The following is a 12,775-nucleotide window of genomic DNA, read 5'->3' on the forward strand; positions in this document are numbered from 1 at the left end:
ATCAGCACATGGATATTAACCTAGTAGGTAGACAGATATGTGACCAAAGCCCTGATTGGCATGACTCAGCACACCCTGATGGCTTAAGAAAGTTCTGCAAAAGAACTAATAAAAACCCCTAAACTTAGAAACTCTGGGGGCAACCTACTCAGGCCCCCCTCTCTCTCCAGGAACTTTGTATTCTTGCTCAATAAACTTGGCTTTGCTGCCCACCACTCTTCGTCTGGTCTACCTCTTCATTCTTTGAAGCAATGTGACTAAGAACCCAGGCACAAGGGAATACAAATCCTGTAACAGCAGAGTTTAAGAACTTACCATAAGTCTCCCTCACTCTCTCTCTTTCTCTTACACACACACACACACACACACACACACCACCACCACCACCACCACCACCACACACTCTCTCTCTCTCCCACACACACCCCACTACCACCATCTTTAATTTTTCAATTAATTTTCCTAGTCTAATTAGAATAAAATTATTTTGAAGAGAATGAGAACAAAAATGAAATAAAGTACTGTTTCTCGTGGGTTTTGCTTGTTTATTCTTTTCTTCGAGGAAGCAATTCTTGCATTTTCAAAGCAAATTCATTTGGGGACATCAAACTCTGACCATATTATCTGGTCTGACACTTAGCAAGCTGCCAACAAAATCTGAAATTGCTTTCTCTATCCTTCTTTCTCCCATACAGCTTCACAAGGAAACAAACGATGGATGTAAATATCCATTTTCAACAGGTATCTCATCTGACATCTTTATCTGTTACTCAAGGAAAACTATCCTGGGTTTTACAACTGTTTGGGGAAAGAAATTTAAAATAGTGTATGCTCAGGAACACAAATTATTTTTTATAAAACATTGTTGAATGCTCCACTCACTTCTTCAAGAGCCTGTAATGGTTTCTTTATAGTCTAAAGTAGAATTTCCAACATCTTTAATGTGGAATTCAAGAATGGGCACGATTTTATCTAGCTTTCTGACCATTGTTTCCACAATATCCCTTTGGGTCCACAGTCCTGTATCCAAAACACGTGGGGCCAGATGTGTACTGTAAGTCAGGTTGGGGGCACACGGTGGTGTTCTTACGAAGTAATAGAGTTAATGTATAAAATACGAGCAAAATCCCTGCATGCTGGAGAAGCACCTGTAATAAAAAACATTGATATTTCTGCAATGATACCTACAAATATTCTCATAAGTTTAATGAATTGAGACCATAATGATCCTCACATCATTCAGGTCAGCTTGTGCCCCCAAATAGGTTTGCTGCAAACTAAAAACCAAAACACAACAAAAACAATAGTTTTTAGAGCTTCTTGGATTCAGACTATAAAAAAATGGATTGTGAGCCTGTGCTTGCTTTTCTTGAAAATAGGCTTTTGAACCTGTGAGTCTTGGTTTATTTTCTTTCCTTAGCCAAGAAGGTCTTCTGCATCACTTCTAGTTTACTGAATGCTATCATGGGCCGTCCAAATGTCAACTCTTCATGTCGCCTGAAGTTGGAAGCACCGGTCCTTCCTCTGTGGCCTGTTTATTCCTCCCTCTAGACTAGAAACTCCTTGAGGAACAACGCGGTGTCTGCTCTGCCTTTGTGGACTCTGACTTCCCGGAGTGTGTTTTCCTCCAAAGAATAAATAAATTGAATGAAGCGAGCGTACGGAAAACAAAAATATTGGCCAAAGTCTTGAGTGTTGTATCTCCATCCTCTATGAATGTGGATGTCCTCTGAAGTATTGAATAATACCTGTCTAGCCCTCCATTCATCCGTACATCCAATGATTTATCTGAACATCCATAAGGGAAAAAATTCCACACAAAATTTTAATTCCCTTCTTAGGAGGATGATTCAACTGAAGGAGAAGAGGTCCTTTTTTTTCAGCAGAGCACCTTGGTGGATTAGAAAATGAACAGTGGATTCAGAGCAGTTTGGGAGTAAGGATGGAGAAAATGGAATTAATCTGCATAATAAAGTTAGACAAATTTGGAGTTCCTGGGGCCATCCAGAAGGGACTGTGGAAAGCTGAGAAACACAGTAGGAGGCTGGAGTCTGAGATGTAAAAATGGCCAAGAAATTTTTTAGAACAGGGATATCCAAACAATCTCTACACTGACTTAATTTGGCAGAAGTAGAATTCAGAGCCAGAGGTGACCCTAAAAAATATGAGGCCACCTTGAAATTTGCATAAACTTGGTGGTGTTGGTGGAGGATATGGAACCTTCCAAATTTGATAGAATAAAGATAAAACCAATCTTATCTAGGTCTTAATTGGTACAGTGAGGAACTTCAGCTCTATAACTGAGATAGCATAGATACACACATGCACACATTCACATGAAGCAAGTGTATCTGGAGGTCATTCGTCCAACAACCTCAAACATCTGCAATGCAGACACAAACCTGAAAAAAGATGCAAAGAAAGGAGAAAGGGAAGGAAAGATATCTAAGTACCCCAAAACACTATCACAGAATTATGGCACGAAATTTTGTAAATTTTTTTTGTAGGAACACATTAAGTTCTTAGACATTTATTTACTTTTTTAAAAATTCTACTTACTTTTTTTTACATATTACTCTGCATCGGTATTTCAGCACACTCAACAATCTAGAACAGGGGGTGGTACACGATGGCCCACAGCAGTTAGGGCCCACTGCCTGTTTTAGAAAATAAAGTTTTATTGTAACACAGCCACGCCCACTCATCTGTGTGCTGTCTAGGACTGTTGGACGCTACAGCTGCAGAGTTGAGTGGTTGGGACACAGACTGTACGGCCCACAAAGGAAAAGTATTTCCTGCAGGAAAAGCTTTCCTGACCTCTGGTTAAAAGGGAAAAAAAGAAACTGAAAAAGATTTTTTTTTAAGTGAGAAATGACAACTTTCAGGAGAAAAAATAGACAACAAACCGATAAATATCACAATAATAAAGGATATTTAGTGTGGGGATAAAGAGTGTCAGACACCTTAACAAGTCTCTGAGAAGGACTGTGCCATTTTACACTAAAATATAATTATTAATATTAATAAGAATGATGCTGAGAAATCAAAGTTATAAAATCTGTTCACAACCTTCTAAGAACTAGGCTTGAAAAATATATTCTAAAAAATAAGAAGAAATACAGATTTTGCTTTTGCTATTTAATTTTTTTAGAAGAGGTTTTATACTAAAAAAAGAGTAAGCCTAATATTAAAAAAAAGTAAGCTTTATATCTGGGAAATTCACTGATGTAAACTATTTTATTTTATTTTTCTGAGAATTTCACCATAAATTTAAACAATCCCAGTATTAAATATCTCTAAAAGAGCCACTGAACACATATCAAAGCATGTTGGATTTTTCTCCTAATAATTTTCAGTTTTACAGGGTTCTTTTTTTTTCCGTGTTATTTGTCACATAGTCTATACTAAATAAATGCCTGTTTAAAATCGAATAACTAAATGAATAGTGTTGCCTGCCCTATACCTGATAACGTGAGGATTGTAAGACATTGGGGTGAGGTAAAGGCAGCACCCAGATTCTAGCTCAGTCTCCTCAAATATTCCTTAGAAATACCCAACTCTCTCTGTAATAATCATGCACATTCCAAAAAAGCATACGATTACTATGTTGGTTTTCCACGAACTACACGTGAAACCCTTTGTAGAAAACAGACTGGTAATTTCCAGTGGCAGTGGAGCAAGAGAGATCTGTCCCAGCCCAAATGTACCCACTGACATCTGACGTATTAACTAAATGTTGTTTCTTAGGTGTTAGTCACCATGAATCAGTCTTCCTGAGGCCAGTCACCCTGGAGAATTCCCTGATCAATCTGAACTGGGTTCTCAACTCACTATTGTCTTCACAATGCTTCTGCTCCCAGCAAACCCCCAGGCTTTCCCTTTTCATCTCCTTGGGCTGTGCCAACTCATGTAGGGGAAAGTCATGTCTAATTAATCATGATTGTACTTTATAATAGGCTAAAGTATATGCAAAGTTATATTGTAACTGACAAACCTTGGTCTTTATACAAATTATAGATTACACTGCAGTAAAATTGGCCACATGGAAATGATATTCAATTCTAGACAGATTGCTGAATACAAAACTAAATTTGAAACCAACAGGAAACATTCTCCAACCTATAGTTCTTCAAAATAGTTGATCTAGGTACATAAGACCAGCGTTTACCCACTGAACTAGCATTCGGACTAGAGCACTAGTTAGAGTTATCTCTTGGTCACTGCTTTTCCAATCACCTTTTTCTTCTCCATAGCCTCTGACACTTCTTCCAACATCTGCCAGGTGCGGATGCTGTATTTCTTTGAAAATACTTCCCAAATATTAGCTAGAAAATTTACTGGAGGCCTCTGTAGGTTCAGAAGGTAGACAACTAGAACCAGAATTAAAGTCAAAAAATGAACTGAGATAAGAAACTTTCAAATGATTACAGGATTTGGGCATGACTTCCTTAGCTCTACTTCTAAGTGCGTAATTTTGAATGATATCCAAAACCTCACAAATTCCCTGTTTTGTAAGTGTTAGGGTATGCTGAGGGAGAGAAGAGGAGGTTGGTCTCTAATGCAGAGAGAGGCCGTAGAGCTCTTGTCAATTGGGCTGATGACAATAGATAACATAAAGCAATTTAAAGGCCCTAATTCCCAAAGCACTGATACACATTTAAAATATAAAGTATGAAGTGGGAATATTTTTTAAATTCCAAATTCAAGTAAGAATATTAAAAATTACTGAGATTTCAGATATTACACAGTCCAATGCCTTCATTGTACAAATGGAAAAAACTGAAGCCCAGAGAAGGAAAATGAATCACTCAAGATAATTGACAACTAGCAATGCTGTGGCCCAACTCAGAACAGATTTCAGGTCTTTCATTTCTAAATCCCTTTCCAAAGGATTTTGTTTCATTTCCCCCTGTTTTCCAACTGTGTGACTATCACCTGTATTCTCCTTGGTACTACCATGACTCATCCACCATATTTAGGATAAAGATCAATTAATTCATCAACGTATGCATGAGCCAGATTCCGAGCATTAGTATTAATTCTGATGGTAGCTATTCTCCAATAATGTCACCATTCTGTGCCAGAAACAGACAGATTGAAAGACAGGCATGTGTTTACAGAGCTGTCATGTTACGTCCCTCCAAACACATGTACTGATATTCTTACTCATCAATAACAACAAACAGTATTTTTGAATAATTGGCACTATTAACCTACAAATCAGAAAACTAATTTCCATAACTGACCTACAATATGTTCCTATGGCAATAACTCATTAAATGACAACTATTTCTTTTGAAACATGAAAAAAAAAGTTTACTTGGTTTGCTTCTATCAAAAGAGCCTTTCATAAATCTTTATGTTACTTCCTTGCTACAAACCACTAGTGTTTTTCTGAACAGGCTTTAAACTGGGCGTTTTAGGTTATGCTTTCTTAAGCTGTACCATGCAAGCCAACTAAGAGTCAGACAGACTAAGAAATCTTGACCTTTTAATCATGTCAAAGCCACTGAAAGATTTTAATTTAGAACTTGTTATAATTAAATATGTGTTTCAAAAGGATTACTCTGGTACCAGTCCGGAGACGGAGAAGACCAGGTTGTTCTGACAAGAAATTGTCAGGTCTGACCTACGGCAAGTTCAGTGGAGATAAAGATAAGACAGTAGATTCAGATGCTTAGGACTTGTCACTGAGAGAACTTGGTAACTGATTACATATGAGAAGTACAAGAATGGAAGAAGCAATGATGTCCAAGTTCCTGGCATTATGCTAAGTAGAAAGGGAGTTCAAAATCAGAAAGGAGATTTTTGAAGACATTTTTTATTTGTGATAAAATAATGACTATTCTCAGTAGAATGTGTGAAGTACCATATATGGTATCAAATTAAAAGGAGGGTAAAATAACATTTGAAAATAGATAAGAAAATGAATCATAAGGAATGTAGTATGTCATGTTCGTTAGGGTTTGTGTTTGAAAGAACAAATAGTTCAACACGACTAGAGATTCGGGTTAGACAGTGTAGGAGGTAAGAGCAGAAAGATAGGTTGGAGCTACACAATGGAGGATTTATGATACATAGCTTTAAAGTTCAGAATCAATTCAAGAAAAAATAGAAATCAATGAAGCTTTTGTAATGGATTTAACAAAATGAAATGGAAAAAAGTACATTAAAATATTTCAAGTTTTTTAAATAACAAACATCTTTTTTCTTTAAAAAAGTGTTTTGTTTTGTTTTGTTTTTTTTACTCTACTGACTTAACTTCCTCTCCCTGAAATGCATGTAACTGTGAGATTTAGAAAGCCACCTAGAACAGAATTGCTAGCAGCCAAGAATGGATTGTGTATGCCATATTAAATTTAAAAAAATGGATAAAGTTCTAGATCTTCTGCTTCTAGTCATGGCAGAGTAACTCATATCAGACTTACCTTTCCAACATAAACAATAAAACTGGACAAAACCTATTAGGAAACTATTTCTAGGTGGTGAATAACAGACAGTACAGAACTGTGATTTCTGAGAGAAAGAGAAAATATGAAGTGATTTCCATATTAATTCCAGCTTTCCACCTGTGGCAATTTTCCAGGGGCAGCATGGAAGCCAGAGCCCAAATGGGGAATGCCAATTTCACTGAGGTAAGAAGCATAAATTGGATTTTGGGGCTGCTGAGGTGCCTGGAGTTTGTGAGACAGAGGACTGGGGAGAGGTAGCTTCCCAGAGTAGTGGCAGTGAGAAATCTTTACACAGGTTGCCCTCCTGTCCTTGGCCAAAGTATGCACTACTCATAAAGACTCTGTGAGGCACTCTAGAGAGCAGCCACAGCAATGCTAAGTCCTATGTTCATTTAAAGGAGGTATGAGACATTAGCCAATGCTCAGAGATGTTTGAATTCTAACCATCAGAATGAAAAAGCCTTGCTGAGCAATTCAGACACTGGATTGAGATGGTAAAAAGAGCATGCCTAGGAGTAAAGATCACATCCTATAGTAAAAGAAATGCCAAAGACTAAAGATAAAATGGAAATAAAACATAAGATCAATTTTAACAAAATCTAGGGAAACCACCAGGAGTTTAACCACTTGCCAGAACAAAACTAAACACTATTCAAAGAAAAATAAGATACTGGAGGTTCCCTACGATATATCATCCAAAATACCTAGCACATAATCAAGTATTACTAGACAGGCAAAAAAGTAGGAAAAATGCAGTCAAAGGTAAAAGAAGTTACTATAAATAGATCCTGAGATGACACAGATGTTGAAATTAGGAGACAAGGACATTGAAACAGCTATTATACATATGGTTGTGAATTTAAAGAAAAATATAAACATAATGTATACACAGTGCTGCGGTGCGAAATCCCAACAGAGAAGTGAAATCTATAAGAAAGAACTAAATGACAGTTCTAGAATGGAAAAATACTGTACCTGAATAAATTCACTATAGAGGCTGTACAGGAGATTGGACACCGCAAAAGAAAGGGTCAATAGCCTTGAAGACATATGAATAGAAATCAACTAATTCAAAGACAGAGGGGGGAAAAAAGAATAGAAGAAGTACTGAGTACTTCAGGTAATCTAATTTACTGTAATTTAAAACTCTGAAAGAAAGGGGGTGTGTGCGTATTTATGTGTGACAGAAAGACAGAGAGAGAGAAACCGAAAAAACTGCAAATTTGTTTTAAAAAAATCATCCTATATATTGTTACCTACATAGCCAACCCAAAGCCATATAAATAGAAAAAAAAACCCTTCGACTAGGTACACTATAATCAAACTGTAGAAGGCGGTGATAAAAAGAAAATCTGAAAGCAGCCATTAAATAAATAAATAAATAAATAAATAAATAAATAACACGCAGGAAAACAATAAGATGGCTGATTTTGCACCAAAAATAAATAAATAAATAAATAAATAAATCCATCCATCCATCCATCCATCTATCCAGAAAATCACACAACAATAGCTTTAAAGTGCTGAAATTAAAAAAAAAAAAAAAAAAAGTCATTGCAGGGCTGCCCCGGTGTCTCAGTTGGTTGCACATCCAGCCCTTAGTTTCTGCTCAGGCTGTGATCTCACAGTGGAGGGATCAAGCCCTGTGTAGGTCTCTGTGCTCAGCATGGAGTCTGCTTCAGATTCTTTTTCCCTCTCCCTCCTCCTCAATTCCTCCCTGCTCTCCTGTGCATGTGTCTGTGCCCGTGCCAGCGCTCTCTTTCCCTCTTTCACTAAAATAAATAAAATCTTTACAGTAAATAAATAAATAAAAGCATTCTAGAATTTTACCTCTTGGAGATAATATTTAAAAATGAGGATGACATAAAGAATTTTTTTGATAAATGCAAGCTAAGAGAATTTGTCACCAACAAAAAGCCCACTACAAGAAATGGTTAACATCCATATGCAGATTTTTGTGTAGACATAAATTTTCAATTCATTTGGATAAATATCAAGGAGCACGTCGTGTAGTATGTTCAGTTCTATAAGAAACCGACAAACTGTCTTCCGAAGTAGCTGTGCTATTTTCCATTCCCACCAGAAATGAATGAGATGGTTATAGTAGGTTTTTTTAAGATTTTATTTATTTATTTGAGAGAGAGAGAGAAAGAGCGCACAAGTGGGGGGGAGGGGCAGAGGGAGAGGGAGCAGCAGACCCCCCCCCCACACTCAGCAGGGAGCCTGACTTGGGGCTGGATCCCAGGACCCTGAGCTCATGACCAGAGCTGAAGTCAGACGCTTAACTGACTAAGCCACCACGCTGCCCTATAGTAGTTTTTTGGTTTTTTTTTAAAGATATTTTAGAGAGAGAAAGTGCATGAGCAGGGGGAGGGGGAGAGGGTGAAGAAGAGAAGCAGACTCCCCTGTTCAGTGGGGAGCCTGACTGGGGGCTCCATCCCATAACCCTGAGATCATGACTGAGCCGAAATCATGAGTGGTACACTTGGGGCGCCTGGGTAGCGTAGTCGTTCGGCGTCTGCCTTCGGCTCAAGGCGTGATCCCGGCGTTGCGGGATCGAGTCCCACCTCGGGCTCCTCCGCTGGGAGCCTGCTTCTTCCTCTCCCACTCCCCTGCTGTGTTCCCTCTCTCGCGGGCTGTCTCTCTGTCACATAAATAAATAAAATCTTAAAAAAAAAAAAAAAAAAAAGAGTGGTACACTTAATCGACTGAGCCACCCAGCTGCCCCTATCATAGCTTTACTCATAACTGCCGAAACTTGGAAGCAATCCAGACGTCCTTCAGTAGGTGAACGGATAAATAAGCTGTGGTCCTGCCAGACAACAGAATACTACTCCCTGTTAGAAAGAAATGAGCTTCAAGTCATGAAAAGGCATGGAGAAAAAACTTAAATACATACTATGAAGTGAGAGAAGCCAATCTGAAAAGGCTACACATACTTCATCATTTCAATTATATGACATTCTAGAAAAGGCAGAACTATGGAGAGAGTAAAAAGATGAGTGGTTGCCAGGGCTTAGGGGGAAGAAAAGATAAGTAGGCAGAGCACAGAGGGTTTTTTAGTTAATGAAAATTCTGTTTGATACTATAAAGATGGATACATTATACACTTGTCCAAACCCAGAGAATGTACATCACCAGAAGTCGACACTAATGTCAACTATGGACCTTGGGTGATACTGATGTGTCGATGTAAGTTCGTCAATTACAACCAATGTACTGCTGTGGTGGGGGTGCTGGCAATGGGGGAGGCTGTGCATGTAGGGGAGGGGGATGCATGCAGTACCCTCTTCTCAGTTTTGCTGTGAACCTAAAACTGCTCTAAACAATAAATTTATTAATTATTTAAAAATTCAGTAAGAAAAGAGAAGATTTGGGCACTACCTCAATCAATGTGACATAATTGATATTTATAGTACCCTACTCCAAGACTTGCAGAATAAACATCCTTTTTAAATTCTTACAATATTCAAGATAAATTTGTGACAAGCCAGAGAATAAATCTCAATAATAAAAAAATTTAGGGGAGCCTGGGTGGCTGAGTTGGTTAAGCCTCTGGTTTTGGCTCAGAAGCATGATCTCAGGGTCTCAGGATCAGCCCCATGTCTGGCTCCCTGCTCAGAGGGGAGCCTGCTTCTCCCTCTCCCTCAGCCCCTCCCCCCCCACTAATGAATGAGGGTGTGTGTGCTCTCTCTGTCTCTGTCTATCTCTCTCTCTCTCAAATAAATAAATAAAATCTTCTAAAAAATTTATCTTACAGTGTATGCAATACCACAATGGTACTAAATTAGAATTCACCAACAGTGATATGAAGCAAGTTTTCAACATTTTGAAATTTTATAGCACACTTGTAAATAACACAAATAAAAGAGGAAATCACAAGGGAAAGTAGAAAATATTTGAGAATATGTGTGAATGAAAACAAAACACTATACATTTGTGTGATCCCGCTTAATCAGGTTTTAGAAATAAATAATATACGCTTTAACTTTGCATATTAGAAAAGATCATTTTTAAATCAATAATCTAAAGTTTAACTTAAAAGGACATAAAAATGTAGAGCAAATTAAACCCAAATAAATCAAAGAAAGGAAATATTAAGGAGCAGAAATCAATGAAATATAGAATAAACAACATAGAAAATTAACAAAGCCAATGTTTTGTATAAAAGTAAAAAACTGTCGGGGCGCCTGGGTGGCACAGCGGTTAAGCGTCTGCCTTCGGCTCAGGGCGTGATCCTGGCGTTGTGGGATCGAGCCCCACATCAGGCTCCTCTGCTATGAGCCTGCTTCTTCCTCTCCCACTCCCCCTGCTTGTGTTCCCTCTCTCGCTGGCTGTCTCTATCTCTGTCAAATAAATAAATAAAAAATCTTTAAAAAAAAAAAAAAAGGTAATAAAACTGTCAAACCCTACTACAGCTAAGTAGATAAAAGGAGATGAAACACTAATTACCAGTACAAGGAATAAAATATGGCATGCCACTATAAATCCTGTAGACCTACGACATGAGTATAAACAGAATATTAAGAGCAGTCTCATGCCAGTATATTCAAATTAACGCAGATGAATTTCTTTAATAGCGTGAATTCAAAATTGACAAAAGAAAAAAGTGTGTATAATCCTATGTCTGATGAAGAATTTTAATTTGTAAATAAAAGAGAAACCTTCCCACAAACCCAGCTGCTTTCACTGCTAAACTCTATCAAACATTTAGGAAGGAAGAATACCATTTAGGAAGGAAGAATACTAATTTAGATAACATTGTTCGCAAGTTAGAGGAGTGGGCGGAAAAAAAACTTCCCCAAACTGACAAAACTATTAATGAAAAGAAAGTGCAAATCAATATCCTCATGAACATAGGTGCAAAAAAATCATTAATAAAATTTTAGGAAATCGAACATAGCAAAATGTAAGAAAAAAAAAGGATAAACAAAATGTAGTATTTCCACACAAGGGAACATTCAGCCACAAAAAGGAATGAGGTATTGATCCATGCTACAACATGAGCAAACATTGAAATGTTACACTAAAGGAAAGAGGCCATTCATAAAAAAAAAAAAAATTTATGATTCCTTTAATATGACATGCCCAGAATAGACAAATCTATAGAGACTGAAAGATTTGTGGTTTCCAGTTCTACAAATGTGATTCTACAAATCAAATCAATAATAGAAAAACAATCTAAATTTTAAAATATGCAAAATATTTGAATAGTCACTTCAAAAACAAAAATATACACATGGCCAATAAGCACATGAGAAGGATTTCAACATCATTAGTCATCAGAGAAATGCAAATTAAAATAATGATGAGATGGTACTCCATTTTTAAAAGGCTGAAAACACTATATATTGATGTTTGGTGAGGATGTGAACTCTCATACATTGGGAATATAGTATGTTGCAAATGACTGGAACGCAATACTTCTAAAAATCACTCACAATAGCATTCAAATATTTAGAAAGCTGTTCAGCAGTTTGTTATAAAGTTAAGCATACACTTACACTATGACCTGACAATTCCGCTCCTAGGTTTTTACACAAGTGAAAACATAGCACAGAAGTATTTGTATATGAGAGTTTCTATCAGCTCTATTCCAAATAATCAAAAACTGGAATTAATTGAAATGTCTAACAAAATAAAAATGGGTAAATAAAATTGTGGTATATGTATACAATAGAAGAGTACCCAAAAATTTAAAGAGAATAAATTACTGATACCCAATAACATGATGAATCTCAAAAATATTAGGTGGGGATGGGTGCCTGGCTGGCTCAGTAGGTAGAGCATGTGACTGTTAATCTCAGGGTTGTGGGTTCGAGCCCCTTGTTGGGTATAGAGATTGCTTGAAAATAAAGTCTTTAAAAAAACACTATGTTGAGCAAAAGAAGTCAGATACAAAATTGTATATCTGTATGATTTCGCTTACATGAAATTCAAAATCAGACCAAACTAATCTATGATTGAAAAAAAAAAAAAAAAAGGAAGATTGGTTATATACGGAGGTGTGAGGGTAACTGACCAGAAGCGGGCATGAAAAAGTTTCCTTGAGTGATGGAAATGTTATATGTCTTGATTGATATGCTGGTTACATAGGTTCTATTTCTCAAATGCCAGTGAATTATTGAAGGTTATTATTCATGATGGGGCAGCTGGGTGGCTCAGTCAGTCAGGTGACCGACTCTTGGTTTCAGCTTCGGTCATGTTCTCTGGGTCGTGAGATCAAGCCCCATGTCAGGTTCCACACTGAGCATGGAGCCTGTTTCTTTCCTTCTCCCTTTGCCCCTCCCCCTCCTAAAAAAAGGTTATTCTTCATTATATTA

General features: G+C 37.3%; 1 protein-coding gene and 1 non-coding gene across 2 annotated transcripts in view; one reads left to right on the forward strand and one right to left on the reverse strand.

Moving 5' to 3' along the window:
• FGF12 (fibroblast growth factor 12) overlaps window positions 1-12,775 on the reverse strand; it is a 537,364-nt gene that overhangs the window by 376,717 nt on the left and 147,872 nt on the right. The window lies entirely within an intron of this gene.
• TRNAN-GUU (transfer RNA asparagine (anticodon GUU)) lies at window positions 12,216-12,288 on the forward strand. The gene has a single exon. It is a non-coding gene; the product is annotated as a tRNA-Asn (tRNA).

This window comes from Ursus americanus, chromosome 4, assembly GCF_024610735.1.
Source record: "Ursus americanus isolate L20-20 chromosome 4, mUrsAme1.1.p, whole genome shotgun sequence".
NCBI lineage: Eukaryota > Metazoa > Chordata > Mammalia > Carnivora > Ursidae > Ursus > Ursus americanus.